The sequence below is a fragment of the Peromyscus californicus genome, unplaced genomic scaffold (assembly GCF_007827085.1).
Source record: "Peromyscus californicus insignis strain IS unplaced genomic scaffold, ASM782708v3 Scaffold_5__1_contigs__length_169319896, whole genome shotgun sequence".
NCBI lineage: Eukaryota > Metazoa > Chordata > Mammalia > Rodentia > Cricetidae > Peromyscus > Peromyscus californicus.
In genome coordinates, this window is record NW_026294573.1 from 166,511,725 (window position 1) to 166,523,533 (window position 11,809).

The 11,809-nt window shown below is 42.7% G+C and overlaps 1 pseudogene; it reads left to right on the plus strand.

Annotated features, from left to right (window-relative positions):
• The first annotated feature begins 8,846 nt into the window (after window positions 1-8,846).
• Window positions 8,847-10,530, plus strand: LOC128097938 (bifunctional purine biosynthesis protein ATIC-like; annotated as a pseudogene).
• Window positions 10,531-11,809: the final 1,279 nt, after the last annotated feature.

Consider the following 11,809-nt stretch of genomic DNA (forward strand, 5'->3'; position numbering starts at 1 on the left):
GCCATATGCTAAAGAACATTTGAGCAGCATAAGTTGCACCTGATGGATTTAAAAAAAACAAAAGAGGACAAAGTTGGCTAGGTATGGAGAGTAGGTAGATCTGAAAGGAGCTTGAGAGCTGTGAATATGATCAAAACACATTGTATAAAATTCTCAAAGGACTAATAAGAAAAACAACCATAAGAGAGAAATTATTTTGGCTCAGAGAATTATCTGGGCTTCAGAGATTTATATTGGTGGTCACTTGGTTCTGTTGCTTTGGGCCTCATGGTAGCATAGGACATCTTGACAGAAGTGCATGGTGAAAGATAACTCATGGGACCAGGAAGCAAAAAATGAAGCCAGAGCCAGATCCCCTTTAAGACCATTACTCCAGCAGCCTAATTTCTGTCTACCACCTTCCAATAGTACCAGGGAATGGGGACTAAACCTTTGGAGGATACTTCATAACCAAACCTTAGCAAGGATCTTACTCAGGCTCTAAGAGGAACTATCAACCCAAGTTCATCTAGGACCCATAGTGGCTTGTCCTCCACTCTGTTTCACTATCTTATTTTAAAATCTACTTGTACCTATACAGTTCCTAACAATTGGAAATGAGAATGAAATGTGATAATATAACATAGGTAACAAGTTCCAAGACCCCAGTCGATGGCAGAAACCATACATAGTATAGCACCAAACCCTGTGTCATTTAATGATAGGGACATGTTCTGAGAAATTCATCATTAGGTAGTCTTCACTGTCATGTGAACATTATAGATACTTGTGCAGCAAATTAAGACGGCTACGATGGGGCCAGTGAGATGCCTTCTGCAAACCTGGTGACCTGAGTTTGGTTCTCAGAACCTACGTAAAGGTGGATATAGAAACTAACTCTGCAAAATTGTCTTCTGACCTCCACCGTGTGCTATGTGCACTATAGTGTGCATGTGAGAACATGTGCACGCACACACACACACACACACACACACACACACACATAATAACAATAATAAGTTTAAGAAATTGCTCTGATAACACCAGAATATTTTATAGGACTGCCATTGTATACATGGTCTGTAATTGGCTAAAATGTCATTAAGTGGAGCATAGCTGTGTTATTCTTTTCCAATACAAACATACCCATGATGAAGTTTAATTTACAAATTAAGCATAGTATATTACATAGTTAAAAAATAACAATAATGAAATAGAACAATTTTAAGCCATGGGTGAGAGTACACACACATAGTCCAGCTACTCAAGAGGCTGAGGAAGATCATTGGAGCCCTCAAGCTGGAGGTCAGCACAGGCAACACAGAGTCCATCTGACAATAATTATTACTTTGGTAACATGTTATAATAAAGATCATATGAATTTCAAAACATCTCATCGCACCTGACACATGCATCTTCTTAATCTTGGAAAATAAAGCAAGATTAGGAAGATTACTATAAACACTTTCTTCTGATAAACCAATCATTTTCAACTACTGTACATCCTCATCTATTGCCATAACTTCTAATATAGCTTAACTTTTCCCTTTTCTTTTCCTTTTGAATAAAGGCCAAAATCCTCAGCATGTTTTTCCTAACACTCTGGACTTTCTCACTAATTCTGCAAAGCCTCCTCCCTGCCATTTCCAACAAGCAGCTGCTTGCTTACTCCCACTACTGAGCCTCCCTGCTTTCTTGGACCCTAATTCTACAGGCATGACTTGCTGTCTTCTGCTCCATCTTTTTCCTCCCAGCTACTACCAGACTGACAGCTTGCCTGCCCTGTTATTTTTCTCTTAAATTCCAATAAAATTGTTCTCAAGTTTTCTTTTGAGCATATTTCTAAATTCTTTTATTAATGAGAATAAGGTTCTTAGTAAGCCTAAATAGGGAACCCTTCATTTTCCCCAGTAACATAAGTATGTTCTGTGATATGGGAACAATGGCAAAATGACTTAATGACGTGTTTCTTAGAACATATACCCATCATTAGGCAATGTATAACTGAATCAAATTAAGTGTAGTACCAAGTGTACGATAAACATTCAACAACTGTTGACTGTTTCTGTTCCTGTCTGAATGTGATGATGCCCTCAAACACAAGAAGTAGGTCAGAGCCCATTATTGTCATCAACAATGATAACAAGGTGGCATTTTCTTACTCACAGCCTAATGTCACATCCTCAAGTTCAACAGGACACTTTTTGAGACAACTTGCTTACCCGTATCTTCCTAATCCAATCATGTACAGCTAACATAAACTCTAATCCTGTACAGCTAACAGAAACTCCAATCCTGTACAGCTAACAGAAACTCCAATCATATACAACTAACATAAACTCCAATCATGTACAGCTAACATAAACCAAAGCTGGTTGACAGAATTTGTGCTAAATGCTAATCGAGCTACCAACCATATGTGTGCCCGTGAATGTATTCTTATGTACCCATGACTGAGAAACACTGCAGGAATCAGTTGCTATGGTTTTTTGGAGCATCACCTGCTCCACACCCTCTCAGGCATGGCCCCTAAGAGGTCTTCAGGTAGCACCTCCCTGCAGCTTTTGTTAGAAGCCTCTGGGAGTACAGCCCCAAAGAACAGTCAAAATAAGTGTGACACCTAGAACAGAGAAGAGCTAAGCAAGGAGGTGTCAGAGCTAGAAGCATCACCCCAAATTCTCTAAGTATCACAGAAAATCGGCAAGGTGGGAGCACCCATTGGTTGGTTTCACAAGGAAGATCCTTGGAAGAAAATAGACTGAACTTGCAGTCAGGATTGTGTGTGTGTGTGTGTGTGTGTGTGTGTGTATTTCCCCAGCTCCAAACACAATAGATCCCATCCCCTAATTGCTATGTATTGCTTCAAGTGCAAGAAACACAGTATGTTCTGTTTTTATGGTAATTGATGGTCTTGTTAAGAAAATGTAAAACTCCAGTTGCTGAAGCAATTGTTCAGTTAAGCTGTCCCCGCATTTCCCATCTGGGTGGCTCAGCTGTGTCACCACAGCATCCCTCTTGCTCTCACAGTAAGGGCTTGTTTTTGCTGCCAGGACAATTGCCTCCCATGCTGTGACTGAAGATTCCATGTCACAGTCGAAAGGAAGAAAACGACGATGTTGGGTTCATTTACTTCTGCAGACTAGGATTCTCTGCAGTGAATTACAAATCCACCACTTCATAGAGATCAGGATATAATTAAGTTTTTGATAAATGCATCTGCATATGTGATGAAAAGCTAAGCAGCTGCTTTCAAGTCAGGGTTGGAAGAAGCTGAAAGGCATTGGACAATGCAGAGAACCATGTGCATGGAAAGTGGGTTTTGTGCCTGCACTCCAACCAACTGAATGCTTGATTGACTAGGTGTCTCTTGACGAGAGTTGTAGCTAAAGTTTTTTCCTCTGGCTCCCGCCAATCCCCGGCAGTCCCGTAGCCCACTTATAAAATAAATATACAGACGCTTATATTATTTAAACTGCTAGGCCATTAGCTCAGGCCTACCATTGTCTAGCTCTTACTCTTATACTCAGCCCATTTCTGTTAATCTATATGTCGCCACCTATTGCCTTTACATGATGCTCCCTGGACGGCAGGCTGGCGTCTCCTCCCTCCGCCTTCCTGTTCTCTCAATTTTCCTCTCTGCTAGTCCCACCTATACTTCCTGCCTGGCTACTGGCCAATCAGTGTTTTATTTATCAGTCAATCATCCACAGCAGAGAGTCTTTACTGGGAATCCATGGTGCACAAGCAGACACGACCCTCCTGACTGCAAGGTGACAGGCAGATAGAGAACTTGGCTATACTCTTCCTGGACTTGAAACCTACAAGGCCTGAAGATCTCAGGCCCAGGACATAGATCCCTATCTGAAGCCTAGCAGGAGTGCGGGGCGCAGAATGCCGCTTCCATGAAAATATCTTTAAGTAATATAGAGCTCTAAGTGTAACTTGGCCTAGGTATTAACTCCAATCTTTCATGGTAATGGTGTCAGGAAAACTTGAATGAAATATAGAGAAATACATCTCTGAGTGGTTTCCTATATCTTAAGTCTTATTTTTAAATTTTTAATCACTTAATTTAGTGTGTGTGTGTGTGTGTGTGTGTGTGTGTGTGTGTGTGTGTGTGTGTGCAGGTGTACATGTGTGTATGCATACGTACATTTGTGCATACATAGGCACTACAGACCCAGGGATGAAGCTTGTGTTTTAAGGCCTGTGCACAAACACACCTAACCACTGAGCCATCAGTCCAGGCACAGGCTGTTTTGTTCTTCATCCATTAGATTCTATGAACACATCACAGTCCTAATTCTAATAGGTTCAGCTTTCTAAGCTCTAAGACAGGATCTCAAGTTGCCCAGGCTATACACGACCTTGAACTTATGATCCTCCTGCCTCCACTCCTAAGTGGAGATTTCAGTCATACACCAGCACACACTTTTTATGCAATGCTGGGGATTGAACCCAGAGCTTTGGGAATTCTAAGCAAGCACTCTACCAACGGAGCTGTGTCCTCAGTCTCCTTTCTGATTCTGTCACTTCTCCCTTAGACACTGCATGGCAGTGCTATCTCAGTGCTTCAGGAACTGTCCACCAAGTAAGTGAAGCCAGGCTCTAAATGCTGTTGCCAGTGTAGAGGACCCTCCCCCACTTCACACACTGTCTCATGTCAGTCTCACATGCTGCCCTCTCCTCAGACTCTCAAGACCAACTCCTAGACACAGTCTCCTGTCCTTGTCACTATATATCATTTTTTGATGAATTATGCTTTTCTCCTTGTAGCAGGGAGGGTACGTCCCCACTTCAGCCATGCTGAAACACAGTTCCAGCTGTGGGTCTAGATGCAGTGAGCGGCAGAAGACTTTGAGAAAGGTGTCGTTCTGTGACGTACCCATTGATGGTCTCCAGATACGGTACATGGAACTGTGTCTCCTCAAAATACATCAGTACTATCACAGGTATCACATGAGGGTGACAACAGTTCGCAATAAACTACATTTTGTGAATTAGAGGCTCTCGAAGGCTCCAAACACAATGTCATGGTAAGGTAAAAATGCCAATTACTTTGATTTGATCAGCACACATTATTTACATTTATTGAAATAGTACCCTGTGTCCCATAAATATGTATAATTCTTACATGTTAATAGAAAATATTTTCGATATTTAAGAAGATAGGCATGCTAATTATTCTGATTTGATCATTATATTTCATTATATTTGATCATTATATCCCATGCATATGTATTCAATGTTGTCCCTTATGCCCATGAATTTATACCATTAAAGAAATATCAGTTAAAGATAAGGAAAATGTTGTATATGACTTCATTTGGAAAGAGCCTCTTGGCAGATATGAGGTCATTCTGGAGTGGAATGGGCCCTAACCTAATATGACATGTGTTTTTATAAGAAAAGAAGATACACAGGACAGAGGACGGAATGCCACCATGTGATAAGAGAAGCAAAGAATAGAGTGACTCCTATACCAAGCCAAGGAGCACCAGCACCCACCGGAGGCTTGGGGAGGGACAGGAAGAACTCCTTCTCTGAGGCCTCTGGAACAAAACACATCTGCTGACACCTGAGTCCCAGACTTCTGCCTCCTTGGCTGTTTTAAGCCACACAGTTTGTAGAAACATGTCAATGCAGCCCCAGAAGTGGACACACTAGTCCGTAGGACATGTTCATCCCTGTCTCTCTGTCGGGGGCATCTCAGGTTTCACATCCAAACATGCACACTCCAGATCTCAGGGGCCCTCCCTTCCCCCTTTTCTAGAACTTGTTGGGTTCACCTCCTTTGTCACTGTCACTCAACCAGAGCTCCCCCTGACTCAGCTCAAAACAGGCTGCCTGACTGCTGAAGAAAGTGAGGCCCCAGGCCTCATCAAAGGCCTTTTGTTCTCACACTGTGCCTGGGGCTGATAGTTGGCTGGTCAGAATAAGTCATCTTCATTTAAGATTTCTGTGGCCGTTAACTGCAATCAACCACTTCTACAGCCTGTTAATTACCATTTCCCACATCTTTTGACACTATGACTGCCACATAGGCCAGTGTCTCCCCTTCCTCTGGCACCCCTGGTGACAGTTTCTAGCAAATGTGTTATCAACACCCATTAACCACAGCAATAGGACAGTATTGCCCTCTGCCAGACTTCAGGATCTTAGCCAAAGGACTTGTTGCCCTCAACCATTCCTGACACCAAGTGTTAGGCTGGAATCTCCAGGGAGATGCACCTGAGACAGACTGAATGAATACAAGGTGTTTACGGGAAGCAATCACAGGAAGTGATGGAAGGAAGCAGTGAAGAGAAGCCTAAGTCAGTGTGTCTAGGAGCTGATTTCTTCCATGGTTACTTCCATTTTGTCTATGAGCTGATTTCTTCCATGGTTACTTCTGTTTTGTCTAGGAGCTGATTTCTTCCATGGGTACTTCCATTTTGAAACCCTGGGAGGGAGGATCTGGAAGGACTTGGGGGAGGGGAGGAATATGATCAAAATATATTTAAATTTCAAATTGTTTTAAATAATAAAATAATCAAGACTAATATAAGAAACAAGAAGAAGAAAGCCTGTGAGGAGCTGGAGAGATGACTCAGCTGTTAAAAACTAGGCTCACAACCAAAAATACAAGAAAGTCTGGGAGAGTTCACAGACTCACCCCAGGATATTTCTATTCAAGGGCTAAAGAAGCTGTGAAATTAGCTACCAGCTCCCCCTCTGTTACTACAACAGAGCTGCTCCTAGGTATATGAGCTTCCTACTACTTCTGGTAGCTTATGTATGGGTCAAGAATGCCCCTGTGGATACAGAAACAGCACCACAGACCTCTTCAAGTGACTGCAATACGAAGCATTTGCCCATTTCACATCAGACACACTAAATAGAGGCAGGCCTGAGCCATCAAATAAGAGACTATTAAAATGCAGGGCAAAGGTGTGACCTAGGTAAAGCACAGAGGACTGTGGCCACCATTCCTTCCGTATATACAACAGGACACCAATTCTTTCAACAGTGAGTAGGCTCTTAGTACAGTGGGTTGAGCTATATAATATCTTTTACTACAAAGTTGCAAATTCCATGTTGTCTAAAGTAAAACTCAAGTGGGATTTTGTGAACTTCCTTAGATTCAGTACACACATTAAAAATAATTAGTCACAACTGCAAGAAACAATCTTTAAAGACTTACAAGAAACTTGTAGTTTTACAGCATCATAAAACTGGCATTATCCCTTTCTTTTCTTTTTTTTTAAACCACCCCAAAGAAAAGGCAATAGGTAATGGAAATAAAACTACATCATCGATGGAATGAGAACTCATGTGTCCGTCCCCAAATGCAAACTATGAGAATGAACTGACAAACAGGCATTGGGGGTTGCTGAAAAGAGGTGTTTATAACTACAGATGTCAGAAGCCCTGCAATGTAGACAACACCTACAGAAGAGAAACACCAGTAACTCCTGATTAAGAGCAACAGGACTGGGATGGTTGATTATCGACTTGGCATAATACTGAATTGCCTAGAAAGGGAGTCTCAAGAGGGAATTTTCTTGGTTAGGTTGGTCTTTGGACCATTCCTGTGAAGGTTTTCTCTCAGTTGAGTTAACGGAGTGCCCTGAATGTGGGTTGCACAGTTTCATGGGCTGGGTTTTGAACTGGGTAAAAAGAAGACAGCAAGCTGAGCTCTGGCATGCACACAGCCATTACTCTCTGCTCCTGATGTCGGATGTGATATACACAACTCCCTCCAGCTCTTGCTGCTATTACTTCACTGCTGTGAAGGACTGGAACCTGGAACTACAAGCTAAAATAAACTCTTTCTCTTCCAAGTTGCTTTTTTGGGTGTTTTATCACAGGAATTGGACAAGAAACTAAGACAAAATTGAAGGAGGACGGACTAGGTGAAATGAACAATAAGACAGTTGTCTTATTGCACATGCAGGAGCAACCAGTCTGTGAGGCAAGGCTCATTACCCAGAACATCATAACCAGAGCACAGCAAGCAAAGGGAAAAAGAGACTCCACATGCTTGATCTGAAATCTATGGCATGTGTTGTGGGATGACTCATCCCTAACAGGCTTGAGGGTCAGCCGGCACAAGAAAGTAAAAAAGATACTTTCTGAGAGCCAACCTGGGTCTGCCTAAGGGCCTTAGCAACAGAAGTTGAGACATGATCTGGAGATGAGCTGGACCAATGAGAGGCAGCCATGTCACACCAGCAGATGCATATTCATCAGACCTTCCCCCCAGGGTGGGATGGAGGGTATATAAGGCTTGCCTCTTCCTGAATAAACTGAGCTTGTTGTTTCAACATTCTCCCAGAGTCTGTGTCGTTGACTCTGTGCCTACTTGGCCCCCTCCCTCAAAGGGAACAACAGTACAGGACCCTGCTACAATGTGTCACTTCTCAAAAAGCCCATTCAGGTTGACCAAAAGTGATTTTCTTATATTGCAAGATTTTTATAAGAAAGTTTATAAAATTATTTTTATAAAGTAACTAAGAGTATGCAGTAGCCTACACACAGAGAAAACTCCTACAAAGAGCTAGTGTGAGAAAATCCCATCTCTTTGAGAAAGATTAATAATTAAAAGGATCATTCCATAAAAGATAATCCACATTGTTCATAATGGAAGAATGCTTGAAATACAGTTAAGTAGATTAATTACTATTGTTGTCATAAAACACCACGTCCAAGGCAACTTACAGAAGGGAGGGTTCATTTTGACTTATGGTTTTAGAATAAGAGTCCACCACCGGTCCAACATGCCTGCACACACATGTGGCTTGTCCATCTCCTTACTCTGTGACCTGGCACAGCAGCCTTGTCTCTCAGCCAGCTTACCCTGTCCAGTGTCTTACAAAACCTGTCTCATGGAATTTGCCAGAAACCTTGTCTGTTGGTCTGAGTCTTGTGGCTTCTAGAGGCATGGCAAAAGTGCTCAGTGATGTTAGCCTGGCAGTCAGAGACGTGCCTGAGCTAACGGGGTTTCTTGAAATATTGGGGGGAGGGGGCACATGTGAAAACCTTGCATCCTCACATCCATGCTGCAGTCTTGGCACGCAATGCAGAAGATAATGCTGACATGGCCAAACTTGATTTCAACCTTATGAGTTGTTGCCTATAACCTGCCCCCAATTGTGAAGACTGTGGCTTCTCCAGATGTAACTGTTGAGGCAGCTGTTGAACAAATGGATATTGGTGGAGTGACCTTACTGAGAGCTGCAGCCAAAAAACCATGCTTGAGTGACAGTCATATAAAACCTGAGGACTATGTGAGGGTGGCTGCAGAGGTGTAGAGCTCTGACAATAAAGACAATTCCCTGGAGACTAGGCACCAGCTGGCTTTGAAGGCGTTTACTCATAGTGCACAATATGATGGAGCAACTTCAGATTACTTCAGGAAGCAGTAAAGAAATTTCCCAGATGCCACTGAGGTATGAGGTGAACCACCATCAGACTCCTGCCCAGCTATATAAGCTGAAGTCCAAGCTTCCCATCGTAGTTCTCAACAGAACCCCTGGATTCATAAACCTGTGTGTTGCTTTGAACGCCTGGCAGCTGGTGAAGGAACTCAGAGAAGAATTAGCCTTCTAGCTGTGGCTTCTTTTAAGCATATCATCTCAGCAGGTGCTGCTATTGTGAGTCCACTCAGTGAAGACGAGACCAGAGTCTGCAAGGTCTATGACTTCTACTCGACCCTCATGCCTATACCTACTGCACACACAAGAGCAAAGGAATCCAATAGGATGTCTTCATTTGGGGATTTTGTTACATTATCTGATGTTTGTTATGTCCTGACTGCAAAACTTATCACTAGAGAAATGTTGGATGGTATTGTTGCCCCAGGATATGAAGAGGCAGCCTTGAAAACACTTTCTAAAAAGAAAATTGGATGGATCAGTCCTATAAACAAGATGAAAATGAAGTTCGAACACTCTTTGACCTTGGTTTGAGCCAGAAGAGAAATAATGGTGTCATTGAGAAGTCCTTATTTAGCAATATTGTCACCAAGAATAAAGATCTGTCAGAGTCTGCCCTCAGAGACCTCATTGTAGCCACTATCACTGCCAAATCATTAGTCTAACTCCATGTGCTACGCCAAGGGTGGGCAGGTTATTGGCATCAGAGCAGGACAGCAGTCTTGGGTACACTGTACACTGTACAAGACAAACTCTTGGTGACTTTGGCACCACCCACGAGTGCTTACCATGAAGTTTAAAACCAGGGTGAAGAGAGTGGAACTCTCCAATGCCATTGATCATGTGACCAGCACTGTTGGTGAGCATAAAGCCCTGGTGAAATGGAAAGCTCTGTTCAAGGAAGTCCCTGAGTTACTCACTGAGGCAGAGAAGAAGGAGTCAACAAGATGAGTGGTGTTTCTATTGGCTCCAATGCCTTTTTCCTTTTCAGGATAATGTAGCCAGAGCTAAGAGGACTGGTGTGGTCTATATGATCACTCCATCTGGATCTGCTACTGAAAAGGTTGTGGTTGAGGCATGGAATATACTGGGGATTGTCTTGACTCACATGGATCTTTGGCTGTTCCTCCACTGATCATAGTTTACACCATTTCCTAGTTTGCTTATGTGCAGTGGATAATCATGAGTGGGATTTTGAAAGTACCTCTTAAAAAATGAGTATTTGCATCTTAATAATTGGGTCTACAGTTCTAGTTTTGGTTTGGTTTGGTGGGGGTTTTTTTGGTTTTTTTTTTTTTTTTTTTTTGGTTTTTCGAGACAGGGTTTCTCTGTGTAGCTTTGCACCTTTCCTGGAACTCACTTGGTAGCCCAGGCTGGCCTCGAACTCACAGAGATCCGCCTGGCTCTGCCTCCCGAGTGCTGGGATTAAAGGTGTGCGCCACCACCACCCGGCAGTTTGGTGTTTTAAAGGAGTCCACCGCCATCATGGCAGAACTGTATGTCAGCAGCTCAGAGCTTACATCTTGAACCACTATAAGCAGGAAACAGAGGGGGCACACCGGGAATGGCTCATGGTTTTTCAAACTTCAGATCTTTCCCCAGTAACATACTGACTCCATAAGGTCACACCTCCTAAGTCTCCCAAACAGTGCCACCAACTAGGGGCCAAGACTATGGGGGCATCTCATTCAAATCACATACTATGTATGCCTGAGTAGTTGAAAATGGGCATAAATAAATCCTAGGACATCTAAATAACAGATCTCCGTGCATCTGACAAAAAGAACAAGGTAGTTCTATATATATTAACATGGAGCCATCTTTATAATCAATCAGAATAGTCCAAATTATTCTCCAATAACAAAAAATCCCAATGCCCTAATAGCTCAAGTCAGTAAAACTTTGTTTTGCTAGTATACAAGTATTCATGGAACAGGATACACCCCACATCATACTGTCCTCATTCAGGGGCCTAGGCTCATCCAGAGTTCAGAACCCCAGCACAGCTAGAAAAGTGAAAGGAGACTTTAGGATGCTTTAATTCTTTAACCCAGAAATAACACAGGCTTTTTCTTACCATATTTCATTAGTTGAAGGAACTTATATGATCACAGAAGTGCCAAGGGGCAGAAGTCCTCCTGCCCTAGCCAAAGGGAAATGCAAAGGTGTTAGTGGGAATTATGATGATTAACACCATCACCAAGGATTCTATGAAGTCAAAGGAAAGAGCATAGTCAGTCTTCATAATCAAACTATATTACAGGGCTGGGGAGATGGCTGGCTCAGCAGTTGAGGACACTTGTTGCTCTTTCAGAGGACCTGGATTTGGTTTCCAGCACTCACATGGAGCAGTTCATAACCATCTGTAACTGCAACTCCAAGGGATCCAATGTCCTCTTCTGGCATCTCCAGGC